Below are 19,555 nucleotides of genomic sequence, written 5' to 3'. Positions count from 1 at the left end.
TAGATATAATCAAAAGGGAGTTAGATGTGGCCCTTACGGCTAAAGGAATTAAGGGGTACGGAGAGAAAGCAGGAATGGGGTACTGAAGTGCATGATCAGCCATGATCATATTGAATGGTGGTGCAGGCTCGAAGGGCTGAATGACCTACTCCTGCACGTATTTTCAATGTTTCTATGTTTCTATAAGAGCAGGGGAGTTATCTCTGGTGTCTTTGCCAATAGTTATCCTTGAATCAACATTACAAAAACAGTTTATCTGGTCATTATCACATTGCTGTTTGTAGGAGCTTGCTGTGCGCAAATTGGCTGCTGCGTTTCCCATATTACAACAATGACTACACTCCAAAAGTACTTCATTGGCTGTAAAGCGCTCTGAGACGTCCAGTGGACGTGAAAGGCACGATATAAATGTAAGTCTTTTTTTCTACTTTCTAGGCTCTGTAAGGTAGCTCAGACTGAAGCAAAGGACTACCTAGACATTACACAGTTTAAGTGAAGATTAAAGGAAAAAATATTCTTTGAAATAGCAAGGGAGAAATGAGCAATACGTGAATATTATGGAATAAATACAACTCCAAAGCTGAAAGCAAATATTCTTGAGGGTGTTGATACTGCCAATATTGCAGTATTAAACTAGTATGTAACTGACATCACTACACACATTCAAAAACCACAAGAGTGCAAGAAGTGGGAAATGGACATGTCACAGAGGTTCAGTAGGAGTGCTGTTCTGAAATTGGGGGATAGGCCTGCATTTAACCCATGCTTTTTATGAACTGTGAGTGCATGATGCTGATGCTTGGTGTGAAAAGATGGAAAGTATTCCATTCACCAACAACTGAAAAGCATAAAATAAATGACCATTATTAAATGAAGATAATTTTTTTTCTTTCCGATTTTCCACGCCTATTTTATTGTTGAGGCACACTCAGCAAACAGTGGAAAGGCTGCAGAGGGCAAGGGCAGACACTGGTAATAACAAGACAGCTCCTATATGCCACTGAGTCTGGCATAGCTTCCTAACCAAGTAAACTTGTAATATTTGTGTTTCTAATGGTCAAGAAGTAAAGACTTCATATAAATTATGGAGCTTATCATATACTGGGCCAACTCACGCTGAAAGTTGGTGTAGAACAGTATAGGAATGCCTTCATGTGAAATTTAACTTGGCTATTGCTATTTGGAAAATGTGTTACATCAAACAGGAGCTAGGACAATAAAAAGTATTTGGCTGGATCTTGCTGGAGTTGGGCATCTCGTGACATATGCCATTAGTTAGACATGTTCTTGCACTCTTCAGCTCAAAATGTTTTTGCTGGGTCGCATGCTGGAAGTACGAGGGGAAGAGGGCAGGATCAATAGTGTATCTCCTTAACCAATGAGGTTTGTGGTTTGAGAATGAAGCAGAAACAATGGAGAAGGAGGGTGAATTAGAATGGATGAATTAGTCAAATCAGGTATAGAAAGAAATAAAGTGAGGGAAAGAAAGATTGGATTAGGAGAAAGAGAAAAAGGAAAAATAAGAAAAAAATGTAAAAACTTTAAATTTGACTTTCTAAAAATCTTGAACATGCAGGAATGAGATTGAACAATTAAATTGATCCCATTCTGGGCCAAAGTGGTTGATTGGCATCGATTAACAATTATCACATTGTTAAAATGGTACTTACGCTCTTATTTACCAGACTTAACTTTCTGTGGCGAGTTTAATGGACAATTAATGTGCAAATCCAATAGGTTTAAAAATAACAAGAGGTCAAAGGTGAGATGCTGTTTGTGTGAAGCAATCGACGGAGCGACGTGCATAGACCAGCAAGTTTTGGAGATTTCTTAATTCTTAATCCCCTGAACTTGCTGGCCGATTTGCACATTAAATACGGCATGCATCATTAACATGCCATTATTTTTCCAGCAAGAACCAGCCCAATATTTAATGATAGCATATAGCTTAACTTGCTCTCCTACACATCTTCAGAGGATTTGCAAAAAGAGGGGTCATATCTTTGGAAATAATTTTCTACATATTTAACATTCCCTATTTTATCAATCTAAAAGCGTATTTTACCGTGCCCATATAAACGTGTAAAATATGTGCTTTTCGCTAAAATGTTGGAGCATACTTAATAAAGTTTATGAAATCTTAATCATGTTAGCCATGAAGTGCTTCCTATCTGACAAAGAAAAAAGCTATGCATGTAGAATATTTCAATATTAACTCAAGTTCGCTGTAAACAAAAATATCTGAGTTTTAGCTCTCGTATATATTTCATATCTGTAGCATTGGAAGAAATCTCAAAATGGCCTCCTCAAAGTAGTAGTTTTGCTATGTTTGGCATTACAAGCTGGGAATTTCCTCGTGGTTCTGCTGCTTGGCTGTTGTAACTTTGGACTAAGGTTGGTGTAAATCATGCATACACCGCGACAATGAGGTTTCTGCTGAAGTTGTGGCAACCGATCAGGAGAACTCTAGAGGGTATTCCCAGCAAAAAATGTCATTAGATAAGGGTAACAAGTGATAATGCCAAGATGCAATTCTGCTCAGTGCTCTTTAAGGCAAGTGGGATGAATCTGCATGCAGCACACTGTGGCAGTATTGTATAATTGGAGTGGTTATCATAAATACATAGCAAGCAAGACACGTACTTAAGAACATTGTTGAAAACTAGCTGAAGAGGAATTCAAGTCCCACTCATTTAAAGAAAATTCCTCACTATTCAAATAAGCAGGGCATGGCGTGGTACTGAAGTTTCTAAGCAGAACAATGTTAGATTTGAGCCCTAGCCTGCGCTGAGTCCAATTTGGTTGTGGCAAGTTTGCCTAAATTGACATCAGCACCCTGGAGCGAGAGAAAATGTCAACTACGTTTCAAACTGCTGACTACTATTCAATGACCCCTGCTGTAAAATGGGCACACATAGATGTTGTCATAAAAGAAAGAAGGAAGAATTTGCATTTATATGGCACCTTTCATGACCTTAAGATGTTCCAAAAGGTTTCACAACCAAACAGATATTTTCTAAATTGTAATCACTATTGTAATGGAGGGAAAAGTGGCAGCAAAGTTTTGCATAGCACGGTCACACTAATGACACCTCCGACAGCACAGCATTCCTTCAGTCCTGCACTGAAGTATCAGTCTAGGTTAGGTGCTGAAGTCTCTGGCATGGGGCCTGAACCCACAACCTTCTCACCCAGAGGTGAGAGTGCTGCAACTGAGCCAAGGCTGACACCCATGAGGACCTGCTAAGATTCAATGTTTTGCCTCCTATATTAATAATAACTGCTTGGATGAGTTACCAGATGGCAGTTAGCATTTGTGGAACTGTTCTCCAGTAGGTGTCAGTTGGTTAGAAATTGGCCAAATGCCGATTAATTAAATTTTTTTCTCGCCGAAATAACGGCAAAAAATTTACGTCAAAAATTGACGATGTGCTAAAATAGCGCCGTTTTTGTGTAACGAAACGGAATTTTTCGGCAGGAAAATTAACGCCCGTTCTGTGCATGTGCAAAAAAAAATTGTCTCCCAGTTTTTTTCTTTGGAATTTCCTGGAACCTTCCAGGTCACGTGATGGGTGTGCCCGTGCATGCGCAGTACACCCAGGGCTGAATCAGCCATTTTCAGAGTCCATTTAAACTTCAGCAGAGTTCACCACGGTACAACACGGATGTTCCAAAAACTAAAAATGTCGGGTGATTTAGATAGGAAGAGGGCCAGGAAATTCACACAGGATGCAAATGAGACCCTGGTCAGTGCTGTCGAGAGCAGATGGGGTGTAATTGCACGGATGGGTCGTGGAAAACTGCACCCATCTGCTATGAAAGAAGTGTGGAAACGTGTGGCAGAACAGGTTTCCGCAGTGGACTCCATCAAGAGGACCTATCTCCAGTGCAGGAAGAGGTGGCATGACCATTGCAGGGTAGTCAGAGTATGTAATAATTTATATTTATGCACTCCAATTACTTAAATTGTAAATGTGACACATGTTGGTATCGCTAGGCTTCTGATTGTCACACATTATAAAGACTGCTTTTTAATATTTTAAAAGATGTTTCTGCACTGATGTTTTCGTGATGAACAACGTGCAAGTAAAGTATCAGGGCCACTAAACAGAGCACTGTATTAAATGCACACAGTATGGTATAAGTGCTTTGATGACTATCTGTGTGTACCACAAGAGCAGAACAGCCCTCTGTTAAAAATTTCTATTGCCATCTTTGCAGGGAAAGTTGTTGCACAACCGCCGAGAGCAGCGGAAAACAGGTGGCGGTCCAGCAACACTGGTTCCACTCAGCCACCTTGAAAGTCATGTGGCAGGACTGATGGGTGCATTGAAGAGATCGACTACCCATGTGGGTGCTGAGCCTACGTTGGAGAGTGAGGGTAAGTCCTGCAAAATCCACGATCTGGGTTGGTTCAATGTTAATTACTGTCTGTGAGCTCGGCTTCGGTTTATGTAATGTACTGTCCTGTGATCGGGCTATGGTTCATGTTAATGCAATGTACTGTCAGTGGTCGACATGTAATGCAGTAGTGGTGGTCCTTCAAATGAGCCTGCGCTATGTGAGCCTACTCATGTCACTGTGCCCCCTCCCCTGCTGCTAACCAGTCGTCTGTTCTTTTATATTTTGCAGATGTGGATTCCGACTCATCGGAGATGGCAGAGGACGCCCCCAGCTCGACGGATGCCATAGTTGAGGACACCGACCTCAGCCCTGCTGAGGAACCTCCACAGGAGAAATTCATATGGTGGGGAGGGGGGTGTTGGTGGGTGTGGGGGAGGCCATGCAGGCACAAAGGGCTTCAGCTGCAGCCAGCAGTCCGTCGGAGGAGGAAAGCGGGACAATCCCCGGTTATCCTGTATCCGAGGTCCCGGGTCCCAGTGGGTTGCAGCAAAGCACACCTAGGGCAGAAGCCCGTCTGCCGTCTGTGCAGAGGCTCAGTCGGCAAGGCCACCCTGCCGAAATGCAGGCAAACAGGGAAATGCATTTGGTGGGACTGTCTGGGGAGAGCATCCAGTTCAGCAAACAGCTGGGTGGGATCTCCGCAAACATTGCAGCACTCTCTGTGGACATAAGGGAAGGTTTTTCGCAGCTAGTAGCTGCAACGCAGGAGAACACCGTGGCTGTCAATGCCCAGCGGTAATTGACGGTCTCGACTCGTGGCACTCCAATCCCCAGTGTCATGCCACCCAGACTGACAGCACCAGGCTGAGCAACAGGCTCAACACTCAGAAGCCGGGCCTTCCACAGCCCCAGCTTCTCCAGGGCTTCCATTGGTGTCTCTTACATCTGTCCCGCAACAAGAGCAGCACCCTGTCCGCGCTGCTAATAAATGTCTTGGGACCACCGGGGGTAGGGGTAGGGGCAAGAATGGATGGGGGCAGGGAGGTAGCTGCAACTGAAGGATGTTTGCTGCAGGGGTTGTTGTTGTTGTTTTGCTGTTCTTTTGTTCTTCTTTTGTTGTTGTTGGTTGGTTGGTTTGTTGTTATTTAAGTGACGTTTACAATTAAAAACTTTAATATTCAAAAATGTTATTAAAGTTACAAAATGAACGTTTAGAAAGTTGCATTCAAGTACAACTGTACAAATGTTCAATAAATTGCAAATTATTTTTTCAACTAAACCAAACTTGTGCAGTGTCTCATTCGCAGAACAACAGGGGGAAATAGTCAACATGGTGGGATAGAGTGGGCAGTCAATGATGAAACAGGCCATTCAGCCTTCATGAAAAGTGTTGAATTATCAGCTGCTGACTGTCATGTATTCTACATGGCTACTGTTGGTACTAGCACAAGGTGTGCCACCAGAGGGCACAGCAGTGGGAGACTTGTAGGTTACCTGTGCAGGCGTGCCTGGCCTAGTATAAAAGGCAGGCCACCAGGTGTGATCCTCACTCTGGAGTTAACAAATAAAGGACTAAGGTCACTACAGTTCAAGTACAACACATTGCCTCATGGAGTCATTATTAGAGCATCCAAGGACACAACAATTGGCGACGAGATTACAGACTTTCGGGCGAAAATGGCTACCCTTGGTATGTTGCAGCAGTTCGCTGATGGTGATGATTAGGATGCCTTTGTGGAGAGGCTCGACCATTTCTTCACAGCAAACGACCTGGCAGGAGACGACCCGGCCACACTGGTTGATAAGCACAGAGCTATCCTGCTAATGAGTTGTGGGCCCACTGTCTATGGCCTCGTCAGGGACTTGCTGGCACCAGCGAAGACAACGACCAAGACGTGCGAGGAGCTCGTAACCCTGATCCATGAGCAACTCAAGCCCAAGGAGAGCATCCTCACAGCCAGACACCAGTTCTACACCGACCGACGGCCCGAAGGCCATGAAATAGCGAAATACGCCGCAGACCTCAAGAGGCTGGCGGCACCATGTGATTTCGGCAACCACCTCAACGAAGCGCTGTGGGACATTTTTATCATTGGAATAGGCCATGAGGACCTTCTTCATAAGCTACTGTCGGCGGATACCACAGTCACACTGCAGAAGGCCATCTCTGTGAGCCAGGCATTCACGACCTCGACCTGCGGTTCTAGGCAGATGACTCACCCTTAGGACACAAACCTGGCAGAACTCAAACCCGGCAGGTTCACGTTCTACGGCCCAGCCTCTAAAAGGCGCCACTCAGTGGCCGTGGAACGTGAACCCTGTCAGGGGAGAGAGAACAGGCCCCCGAGTCCCTTAAATCAGAGTCCGCCGAGGGGAGCTAATTGAGTAGCTCCATGCTAGCGTTGTGGAGGGAATCACAGGGCTCACCAGTGCCGCTTTAAAGACTATGTATGCAAGGGCTGCAGCACAAAGGGCCACCTCCAACGAATGTGTAAGAGAAATATGATTCACTGTGTCGATGAAGAGTCTGCAGATGGCCATGAATCCAGCGCGGATTATGAAACGACAGGCAGAGAGGCAGCTCAGCCCCACGATGAGGTATATAGCATGTTTACCTGCACCACCGAGTGTTTCCCGTTGAGGATGGAAGTCGAGATAAATGGCGTTCCAGTCTTCATGGAAGTGGACACGGGGACGAACCAGTCAGTAATGAGTCAAGAAGCCTTTGAGAGGCTATGGGACAATCAAGCTGAACGACCCAAGTTGGTCCCAATTCAGGCAAAGCTGCGCACCTACTCTGATGAACTTAGCCCAGTCGTTGGTAGTGCGAATGTAAAGGCACTCCATGATGGTGCGGTGCACAAGTTACCTCTGTGGAATATTGGAGGTGATGGACCAACGCTACTCGGAAGAAGGTAGATGGAGAAGATCCATTGGAGTTGGGAAGACTTCACCCCTCCAGCGATCGACGTTCTCCACGCTCAGAGGCAAAGCAAGCCCTCATTTGGTGACCTGGCATCAGAGAGCAGACCAGCACAGCACCCGAGGCATAGACCACTCAGCATGACTGTGTGGAGATGATCCAGCTGAGACGACCCGAACGCACCTTCCAGGCTCCAGTGGCAGGACTCCAGAGGAAGAAAATTTGATCCAAAGGTGACTTCCCAGCTTCGGTGGCACAACCCAGGGAGAAGAGGAACACTGCAGTCGACATCGTGGATGGAGAAAGATAGTGCCCAAACCACGAGGTGATGCGCTGAAGAAAAAGATGGCTGCGGCCAGACCACGAGGTGCAGCGCTGATGGAGCAACACATGGCACCAAATGGAGAAGAGGATTGGGGTAAAGAAAGCAAGGCCGTTTTAAAGGAGGCCTGCAACCCACTACAATTAAAGGGACAGTTCCACATACTCAAGCAATGTAATAGCAACTGTAAGTTAGAGACTTTGGGCCCAAGTTTCGGCCTCAGTTGCTCCTGATTTTTTGGAGCAACTGGTGTAGAATGGAGTATCTTAGAAATTCAAATTCTCGGCATTTAGTTTGCTCCAGTTCTAGTCAGTAAGAACAGTTTCACTTTGGAACAGAATTTTTTTTTCAAAAGGGGGCGTGTCCGGCCACTTACGCCTGTTTTCAAAGTTTCGGCAGTGAAAACTTACTCCAAACTAACTTAGAATGGAGTAAGTGAAGATTTTTGTACGCTCGGAGAAACCTTGTCTACACTTTAGAAAATCAGGCGTAGGTTACAAATTAGGCCTAGGGAACGAGGTGGGGGGGGGGGGAGGGGGGGAAGGGAAGTCATTAAATTCTACAATCAATCCTTAGTTATACTTATACAAATATTATACAAATAAATCCAACCTGAATAAAAATTTATAAGCCAAGAAAAGATTAAATAAACCATGTTCCTACCTGTGTGAAACATCAGCAGCCTTCGAGCTGCTGTGCTTCAGGCAGGCCGTTCATGTTGGAGACAGGCAGGGGTGTGGCGTCAGTGTCTCGATGGCAGCCCCAACAGCGGCAGCAAGCAGCCTTCGAGCTGAGCTGCTGTGCTGCAGGCAGGCCTTCATTCTGTTAGTGGCTGGCCGGGAGCCGAAGGATCAACACCGGAGGCACGCAGCTTTTCAAGGGGGTTGAGGCCATTCGGCCATGGGATAGGAGCGGCGTCAGTGGCTGGCCGGCAGCCGAAGGATCAACACCAGACGCATGCACCTTTTCAAGGGGGTTGAGACCATTCGGCCACGCTTAAGGGGCGGCGTCAGTGGCTTGACGGCAGCCAAGTCCTTTTAAAAATGGCCGAGTGCCAATGTTTGTTTGACACTGCGCGTGCGCGCACGCTCCAACGCGCACGTGCAGGGTTGCCGGCACCACGTTGGCTCATTTAAATTGGACCCGCCCCCCACTACTTACAGAATCGGCACGAGTGTTTGAGAATATTGAAGTTTTTTCCAGCGCACTTTTAGGCGCGAAGAACAGGCGTCCAGCTCGGAGGTGCGCCGTTTTCGGCGCAGGCCGAAACTTGGAGCCAAAATGTGTAACTGATGATCAGAGTTGTGTACATGCAATAAGCAAGGAAAAGTCGTACGATCATGTAAAATGTGTAATTGATGGTCAGAATTGTGTACATGCAACCAGCGAGGAAAAACGCGCGATCGCGATTGGAGCTACAGAGTATCTACATTAAATAATGAAAAGTTGCGCGATGCAGGGTTTCAACTGCACATAGCCAATGCGAGCTACCCAATGCTGTAGCCTATGTCCCTGAGACCAGAGTTAGGCACCATGGAGTGTGGCCACAAGCAGCCAGCACACACGAGCTGCAGAGCAAGCGACCTCAGCAGGGCAACAGCACCGGTATCGATACCTGCCCCTGATCGGCTCCACCTCTCAGGCACCCAATGGCACCAACCGCCACGAGCCTGAAAGAGCAAACTGTGCCAAGGCACAGCCCCCAGATCCCATCGCCATCAAGACCAGACCTGGAAACGAAGGGTCACCTGCCACAGTCCCCCCAAAGGGGACCGGGACCAGCCAGGATCCCAAACCACACAATGCCCAGGCTAACGAGTCAGCAGATCCCTGTGCACTGCTAGACGACAGCTCGTCAGGGAGCAGCAGTGACCCAGGGTGCAAAAAAAGGACAGGGAGGACACAGGCATCAGTGAACCGGCCCGACACTAGGGACCATGGCAACAGCTCCAAGAACAGATAACTTGAGCCAACTGGGTTCCCACTGCCAGCAGTGGGCACTGTGCTGCCACCAGACTGCAGGGACACCATCCAGCAGTTCTGGAACTAGTTTGTCCTTATGCACCGGTCACCGCATCGATAATGTATCTCACCAGTCTAACGTACTTGTCTCACAACTGAACCACAAATGTAATGCAAACTTTTTTTCTGAACTTGAATGTATATGAATGCAATGAGCCTCTGGCACAATCTATATGTGGGGGGTGGGGGGGTCTAGTGAGAAGGAGGAACTGAAGGATATCCTTATTAGTCAGGAAATTGTGTTTGGGAAATTGATGGGATTGAAGGCGTTAAATCCCCAGGGCCTGACAATCTGCATCCCAGAGTACTTAAGGAAGTGGCCCTACAAATAGTGGATGCATTGGTGGTCATTTTCCAACAATCTATCGACTCTGGATCAATTCCTATGGACTGGAGGGTAGCTAATGTAACACAACTTTTAAAAAGGGAGGGGGAGAGAAAGCGGGTAATTATAGACCGGTTAGCCTGACATCAGTGGTGGGGAAAATGTTGGAATCAATTATTAAGGATAACATAGCAGCGCATTTGGAAAGCAGTGACGGGATCGGTCCAAGTCAGCATGAATTTATGAAGGGGAAATCATGCTTGACAACTCTTCTGGAATTTTTTGAGGATGTAACTGGTAGAGTGGACAAGGGAGAACCAGTGGATGTGGTGTATTTGGACTTTCAAAAGGCTTTTGACAAGGTCCCACACAAGAGATTGGTGTGCAAAATCAAATCACATGGTATTGGGGGTAATGTACTGATGTGGATAGAGAACTGATTGGCAGGAAGGAAGCAGAGAGTCGGGATAAACGGATCCTTTTCAGAATGGCAGGCAATGACTAGTGGAGTGCCGCAGGGCTTAGTGCTGGGACCCCAGCTCTTTACAATATACATCAATGATTTGGATGAAGGAATTGAGTGTAATATCTCCAAGTTTGCAGATGACACTAAACTGGGTGGCGGTGTGAGCTGTGAGGGGGACGCGAAAAGGCTGTAGGGTGACTTGACCAGGTTAGGTGAGTTGGCAAATGCATGGCAGATGCAGTATAATGTGGATAAATGTGAGGTTATGCACTTTGGGGGCAAAAACATGAAGACAGAATATTATCTGAATGGTGGCAGATTAGGAAAAGGGGAGGTGCAACGAAACATGGGTGTCATGGCCTTCATAGCTAGGAGATTTGAGTATAGGTGCAGGGAGGCCTCACCTGGAATATTGTGTTCAGTTTTGGTCTTCTAATTTGAGGAAGGACGTTCCTGCCATTTAGGGAGTGCAGCGAAGGTTCACCAGACTGATTCCTGGGATGGTTGGACTGACATATGAGGAGAGACTGGATTAACTGGGGCTTTATACATTGGAGTTCAGAAGGATGAGAGAGGATCTCATAGAAACATACAAGATTCTGATGGGACTGGTTAGATGCAGTTAGATTGTTCCCGATGTTGGGGAAGTCCAGAACCAGGGGACACAGTCTTAGGATAAGGGGTAGGCCATTTAGGACTGAGATGAGGAGAAACTTCTTCACTCAGAGAGTTGTTAACCTGTGGAATTCCCTGCCGCAGAGAGTTGTTGATGCCAGTTCATTGGATATATTCAAGAGGGAGTTAGATATGCTCTTATGTCTAAAGGGATCAAGGGGTATGGAGAGAAAGCAGGAAAGGGGTACTGAGGGAATGATCAGCCATGATCTTATTGAATGGTGATGCAGGCTCGAAGGGCCAAATTGCCTACTCCTGCACCTATTTTCTATGTTTCTATGTTTCTATTTAGCAGCCTGCCAAATAGTTTGAGCAGGATAGGATGCAGGAAACCTTTTCTATCCTGTTTTAGTAGGTGGGGAAGGGAAAAGAATCAAAAGCATTGACAAGACTAATGCTGTCAGTAAACTGTAGCACACTACCAAAGAATCTTAGAAGTTTACAGCATAGAAGAAGATAATTCAACCCATTATGGAAGTGCCAGTTCTTTGCTAGAGCAATCAAAGGCTAATCCCATGGTCTCACACATTCCCCATAGCCCTGCATCTTCCTTGGCTTCATTTATTTATTGAATTATCCCTTAAAAATGTTACAATCTCTGCATTCCTTATTCTAATAGATTTCTGTATAAAGACATTTCTCCCAACTTCTCTCATTTTCCCTGTGATTATTTTAAATTGATGACCCTTCGTCACTGACTTCCCAACCCGAGGAAATTGTTTTTTTTTTCCCCATTTACTCTATCAAAACCCTTCATAATTTAAAATTCTTCCATTAAATCTCCTTTAGCTGAATCACATCTCCTGCTGATCAACTACTCTGGAGGATAAAGCATGGTGACATAGTGCAGAGAATGGAGGAATTCCTCCACAAATTATTCAAGTATTTTATTGAAGTACAATTACTTCTGGATATGGCAGAATGCAACTACATTCCTTCATCTGCTTTAATAATGCTCAAAGTGCCACATTGAGTTTGTATATTCTTTCCCCTACATAAATGCAATCCTATGAGATGCAAGTAAAACCCCTGATTGATCGGTAGTAATCATTCATCTGCTGGCTTGTCTTCGACTGGAGTGCGTGATTCATCTGTACAACCTTGGCTGAATTTTTTCACTGACAGTTTTGTTTTTCTTTCCCTCCAGTCAGGTGACTAATGTGAAACATTGAGGCTCTGGCAGTGAACACTCAGTGGTGAAAAACACATCCAGTTTTCATCATCAAGTCCAGTGAGGATTATAATAACCCTCTGGTATTCAGGTCTACTGCTATTCTCAAATTCATAGCATCAGCAGCAAAGAGTTGAACATCACAGGCAGGGTCCCCCATTGTTTTAAACACCAACCTGCTGAGAGTTTTGAAATAATTATAAACTTTGAAGTGACATTTCAAAACTCATAATAATCACGAGCTCTGTTGGTATGTTCAAGCTGCTTTTACTTAACATACCTTGGTGTGACGGATATATAAAGACACAAATATCAGCTATTTAATATTTTGCTCAATCATACTTTTTCCTAAAACCCTATAAATATACAAAGTAAAAGCAGTTATTCAGATTGAATGTGAGACTAATAACATTAACAAGAAACAAAGGCAATCTTTGCCAAGTAAGACCACTAAAACAGATGATCTTGTCATTTATTTAATTGCTGTTTGTAGGACCTTGTGTGCAAATTGGCTGCTGCATTTCCTGCATTAAAACAGTGACAACACTTCAGAAATAGTTCATTGGCTGTAAAGCACTTTGGGATGTTCTGAGGTCGGGAATGGCATTATTTCCTTCTTTCCCTGCCAGAAGCAGACTAAATGGGCTATGCTTTAATTCCCATTTTGCTTCTTATTTCACACACAGTGACAGGGAGTTATTGGCACAGTACACAAAAGCTTGGATCCACAATCGTTATGACTTGCTAAATGATCTTCTCCCTTTCTGTTGGTGGGCTATAGGCCTTATCCCTGATAAAGTAATTTTAGCGATTTACGACGCAAATCCGTTATAGCAATGACGCCAGCCATAGCTGATAATATTGACATTTGAGAAAAACTGGAAAAAACACATGAACCTCTGACAGACAGTCAGATCATTCATTTTAGTCAAATTATCAGTTGGTAGAATGAACACTGTCACCTTTTTTGGGTCTTTTTACCTTTCTTTCTCTTGATCATTTTAGCTTTCATATTTCAGACCACCCTCATTTGTAAGTCCCAACTCCCTATACCGTCAAAAGTCTTCAGCCTAGCTTTGAGATCTAGATACACTTCCAGTAACGTGCCCTGGATCATAAAACAGCAAATTATGTATGGTACCTATTATTTGCTACTTACTCTACAGCTCGATGCCCACCTATCTGTACAGGTGTTGGGCAACCTAACCAGCATTCCTTAAAAGGACCACTGGAGGTTACTCAATAAATGGGCCAAATTAATTTTTCACTTATTTTTGGGGCCAGAAGGAACAGGAATGTTTCCTCTCCCTCTCCACCCCTCTACCACTTTACTCTCCTCCCCCCAAGTTTGTGGGCTGCCTTGGACTGCTGATGCATCTAACTGGTTGCATGCTAATGAGTCCGGTGTGTCACAATGGCTCTGGTATCATGGCTGTTACAAGGGCTGGGCAGCAGGCACACTCCACCCACTCACCGTCCGTTGTGCAATCTAAACTTAAATTCAGCCTGTATTGTATGCACCTGTGAGTATACTCACAGGTTTGTAGAGCTGTTGTGTCCACCGGTACGCTCACGGCCTTCCGCGAGAGGTGGGTGTCGGTGGGGACTGGAGTGCATCATTAGCCCCGGCAACCAAATTTTAATTTGATTTTATATGTTTTAAAGTTTAATTTGTTTTATTGCCGGTTTTAGTGCTCCCCTCCCCTTTTATAGGGGGCACTTGCATAATGTATGATTTTAGTGCCAAAAAAAAAGCAAAAAAACCCCACAAAAAACACACAAAATACAAAAAAGGGCCTTGATAAGTGTTCGGAGTGTCCCCCAGATCAGGGAGCACTTGATTTAACCGTTCAATTTTGTCTTCTACAAAAGAGTTGTCGAGCTGTTGCATTATGAGTGGCTTAGCCAGTCACGTGATGTTCGCAAGACTCAATATAACCCCAGTCAGTTGGGTCTAGGTCATCCACGATGAGATATGCAGTTGTGATCCTAGTGGATGAACTGGTAATGTGTAGTGTGATTGTTAAACCTTTGTTAATAAACCGACTAGTTCTTAATCGCAATTTTGCTATGAATTATTAAGCAAAGAACCCATGAAACAAATACATTACACAGCCCAGTGTTTATTTTCTGAAATTCTGTGTATCAGCTATGGCTCCATTGGTAGCACCCTCACCTCTGAGTCAGAAGGTTGTGGGTTCAAATCCCACTCCAGGAATTTGAGCATAAAAATCTAGGCTGACACTCCAGTGCAGTACTGAGGGAGTGCTGCACTGTTGGAAGTGCCGTCTTTCCGATCAGATGTTAAACTGAGGTCCCATCTGTTCTCTCAGGTGGACATAAAAGATCTCATGGCACTATTTTGAAGAAGAGCAGGAGTCCTAGCAGTATTTAGCCCTCAATCAACATCACTAAAACAGATTATCTGGTCATTATCACATTGCTGTTTGTGGGAGCTTGCTGTGCGCAAATTGCAACAGTGACTACACTTTAAAAAATACTTCATTGGTTGTAAAATACTTTGCGACGTCTGGTGGTTGTGAAAGGTGCAATATAAATGCAAGTCTTTCTTTCTATTTCTTATGACTGCAGAAGCCTGTATTAATATAAACTATTGATTGGGATATTCAACTGATTTATTTTCTTTCTCTCTCTCAAGACCTTCAAACTGGCTAGCTCTTAATCCCAGAGATTTTCAAACCGACTCTCAAGTTCAAACAGAACAGTTTTTTTATATCCCAATTAAGTATTACCAGAACTCCCTGGATTTTGAATAATTGAGCACTCAAAGATAAAAAGCAACCGTCAATCATATACAAACGGAAGCAACTGCACAGCATTGTTTACATTTGAACTATATCTCAAACCTGCAACTACTGAAACCTGCAATATTGGCCCGCAATTTGTGGTCAGCGCAAAGCAAAGGCATTCACCGGTGGCCCCGAAGTAAGCTTCGCACAAAGTTCTCGCGATCGCTGTGGTGAGAATTTCGGATTTTCCGACGAGTAATTGAAACCAACGGAAGTTAATGGCAATTCCCAGTGAAGAGCTGCTGTGAAGTCAACAAGCTGGCTAAGCAGCCAATCAAAATGCAGAATTCTCAGACAGTGAAGCAGGAAGTGGGTAAGCTCCTTTGATTCTAACTTTTTAGAAATGATAGACAGCAAAACAAAGATTGGAGCTCTCACATGGGGAAAAGGCAAACCTGAAATAAAGGTGACTTTTAAGATGGACAACCACATAAAAATGTTAACTTTTTATTAAAATGAATGAATTTAGCACTGCACAAAATTAAAATAAGTTTCTCAGGACCATAACCTTTGTTTAGCATTCAATACGTACCTCAGTAACTTTTAATGGGATATTTCACAGTGGTATTGCCATGGAAGGGCCAACGAATTTGTCCGTTTCTATGATACATAGACACATAGGAAATAGGTGGAGGAGTAGGTCATTTGGCCCTTTGAGCCTGCATCACCATTCAATAAGATCATAGCTGATCATTCACCTCAGTACACCTTTCCTGCTTTCTCTCCATACCCTTAATCCCTTTAGCCGTAAGGGCCATATCCAACTCACTCTTGAATATATCTAACGAACTGGCATCAACAACTCTCTGTGGTAGAGAATTCCACAGGTTAACAACTCTCTGTGAAGAAGTTTCTCCTCATCTCAGTCCTAAATGGCTTATCCCTTATCTTTAGACTGTGATCCCTAGTTCTGGATTTCCCCCAACATCGGGAACATTCTTCCTGCATCTAACCTGTCCAGTCCCGTCAGAATTTGATATATTTCAATGAGATCCCCTCTCAGAAATATATAAAATCCCCTCTCATTCTTCTAAACTCCAGTGTATAAAAGCCCAGTCAATTCAGTCTCTCCTCATATGTCAGTCCTGCCATCCCGGGAATCAGTCTGGTGAACCTTCGCTGCACCCCCTCTATAGCAAGAACATCCTTCCTCAGATTAGGAGACCAAAACTGAACACAATAGTCCAGGTGAGGCCTCACCAAGGCCCTGTACAGCTGCAGCAAGACCTCCCTGCTCTTATACTCAAATCCCCTAGCTGTGAAGGCCAATATGCCATTGGCCTTCTTCACCGCCTGCTGTACCTGCATGCCAACCTTCAATGACTGATGTACCATGATACCCAGGTCTCATTGCACCTCCCCTTTTCCCTAATCTGCTGCCATTCAGATAATATTCTGCTTCATGTTTTTGCCACCAAAGTGGATAACCTCACATTTATCCCCATTATACTGATTTGAGAGATTGCACTGATTGCCGGCTCCATGGCAGGGAGTGGGGTAGGGGCACAGTGCAGTCTGTGGAGGAGCAGTGAATGACAGACTGCAACTTCAGGATTTCTGTGTTAAACTGTGCATGTGTTAAATCCTGAAGTTGCAGTTAGTTTCAACGGTGAAATGACAGCGAACACTGCCAGTTCGCTGTTATTGTGGACCATAAATTCCAGGCCATTGTATTGGATATTAGGTTAAGCTAGGTACAGGAAGCTGAACTGTAGTTTTTTTTTAAACTGCTTTTCTACTCTGACAGGAACAGTAAACCAAACCAAAACTCGCCAAAAATACTTCACAGCACCACAGCTAAAAATGGCTGCTTGGTTGATAATCATGATCATCAATAAGGTTTTCAGCTTGGATATTCCACTGGCGATCCTGGTCTCTATGCTACACACTGCTGGGGCTCTACCTATGAACACTTTTGTGAATCATTCATCATTATTTAAACATCACCAACATCTGTGAAAAGATCTGACAAAGTTATCAAATGGCCTCCTGTCATGTACGTAACCACAATGTAACAGGTGGAGCCGACAGTGGTTGAAGGAAAGGGTGGGTGGGGAGTCTGGTTTGTCACACGCTCCTTCCGCTGTCTGCGCTTGATTTCTGCATGCTCTCGGTGACAAGACTCGAGGTGCTCAGCGCCCTCCCGGATGCTCTTCCTCCACCTTGGGTGGTCTTGGGCCAGGGATTCCCAGGTGCCGGTAGGGATGTTGCACTTTATCAAGGAGGCTTTGAGGGTGTCCTTGAAATGTTTCCTCTGCCCACCTGGGGCTCGCTTGCCGTGTAGGAGTTCAGAGTAGAGCGCTTGCTTCGGCAGTATCGTATTGGGTATGCGGAGGATGTGGCCCGCCCAACGGAGCTGGTCGAGTGTGGTCAGTGTTTCAGTGCTGGGGATGTTGGCCTGAACGAGAACACTGATGTTGGTGCGTCTATTGCCGAAAAATCAATGCTCGGGCACTCAGACCCAGTTAAGAAAGCCCTATACAGCCAGCGCCTCACTGCCAACCTGGCGACCGTCGATGACCCCGAGACGCAGAGTGCCCACAGCGCCTGGTCTGCCCTCAAGACCACCATAACCAGCTTCTGCGAAGAGAGGCTCAGTCACCCAATCAGGAAACACCAAGCCGCAAGCGCAAGGCCTTTCTGAACCTAAAACAGCAACCCAATTCGGGAGCAGCAAAGCAGCTCTACAGGAGGCTGAAGGCCAATGTCCAACAAAAACTCCACGACCTAAAGAATAGATGGTGGGTTGAGAAAGCACAAGAGATCCAGCAGCTGGCCAACAGCCATGACGTGCGAGGACCTTTGGCCCAAGCACCCAAGGCCCCATACCACTGCTGGCCAAGAACGGAAAGGCACTCATTAAGGACACCGATGCAGTCAGGGCCCACTGGAAGGAGCATTTCGAAGGTCTCCTTAACCAAGACTCTACCTTCGACACGAGTGTCCTCGACTCTATCCCGCAGCATGCTACCCGCCACCATCTCAGTAAAACCCCAGCCCTGCACGAGTTAGAAAAGGCCATCCATCAGGTCAAGAACAACAAGGCATCGGGAGCAGATGGAATTCCCGCTGAGGCACTACAGTATGGAGGAGAAGCACTAGTGGCATGAATGCATGACCTCATCTCTCTTATCTGGAAGGAGGAGAGCATGCCGGGAACATGCTGTAATCGTGACCATCTTCTAAAAAGGGGACAAATCCAACTGCGGCAACTGCAGAGGAATCTATTTCCCTGCTGTCGGCCACTGGGAAAGTCATTGCAAGAATCCTTCTCAATCATTCTAGTTGTACCTGTGAGATGTGTCACAATCAGAAAAGAGTATGCACCTTTCATGGAGCAAACAGAGATTCTAACTGTGTATATTTCTCCGATGCATGGTACAAAGACGTGGTGATGGTTAGCCAGTTACCAAAAAATTTGGGGGGGATGATTAGTGATTCCTGGCAACAGTCTCACAATTGTAGATTAAATGGATTAACATGTGTTTCACAGTAACTTGCCTCAAGTGATTGTCATTTCATGTGATATTTTTGTTACATCATGAAAGTACCGTCACAATTGAGTACTGATAGTTAAACTGTATCAGCAGAGCCAATCTTTTCTATACACATCAGTTCTTGTTCAAACTTAATCTAACTTTAAACATTTTAATTATTTATTAAACATATTGTATAATCAGAGTATATGAAAATTCATAGCAAATCCCACTTATAAGTCTTACCAAAGTTCACAAATAACTGATCAGTTATGGATGTAAGAAGAATGTGAAAGGAATTAGAAAATGAACGGTATGTTATGCAAATTTGTCACATCAGTTTGCACAAAAGACCGTTGCAAAAGAATAAAATCTCAGAGTTAATTGTCTAAAGGTTACAGAATTAAATGACACTCATTCTAGAATTCTTCAGTAAGTGAGTGAAAATATAGGTAGGGCTCCAGTTAATATTTTTAAAGCTATATAAAAATTTAGGGATAATACTGAGTACTGGAGGCTATGAAATGCAAATATCCAAAAAAAGCATAAATCGAGAAGAGAAATGAATTGGAGAATTCTAGACCTGTTAGTGTGCCATTGAGAATAGAAAAAATGCCCAAGAGCATCTTGTAAGAGCTTGCTAATGTTCATCTGCAGAGGCGCGAGCAGCATAAATTTAGAACTAATCGGTGATGCCATGCTTCTCAATTGCTTTCCTGACATTAACTAGCACTGCTGAAGAAACAGTAGCAGGGTTCAATACTCCCACTCTCGCAAATTCAGCCGATTTGCCAGTTCCACAGAAAACCTTCCTCTTGCCCCGAATATTGACCTGTTTTCCATCCTTTCAGCGCAAGTTGAGAGATGAGGGATATACCTCATGAGAAAAGAACTAAACTAGTAGATGATGGCTGTGTAGAAGATTCATAACATTCTGCACATGAAGTTTCCAAAAAAAATGAGGCCTTATGCAATTAATGTGAAATTAACTAATTGGATTAAAATTTGATGTAATATTAAA

The 19,555-nt window shown here is 44.5% G+C and overlaps 1 protein-coding gene across 3 annotated transcripts in view; it reads right to left on the bottom strand.

The window, feature by feature from the left end:
• tenm4 (teneurin transmembrane protein 4) overlaps positions 1 to 19,555 on the bottom strand; it is a 969,538-nt gene that overhangs the window by 559,880 nt on the left and 390,103 nt on the right. The gene's annotated exons all lie outside the window — the stretch shown is intronic.

This window comes from Pristiophorus japonicus, chromosome 10 (genome assembly GCF_044704955.1).
Source record: "Pristiophorus japonicus isolate sPriJap1 chromosome 10, sPriJap1.hap1, whole genome shotgun sequence".
NCBI lineage: Eukaryota > Metazoa > Chordata > Chondrichthyes > Pristiophoridae > Pristiophorus > Pristiophorus japonicus.
The sequence above is the reverse complement of the archived record's forward strand: the minus strand, read 5'-3'. Positions and strand labels throughout refer to the sequence as shown.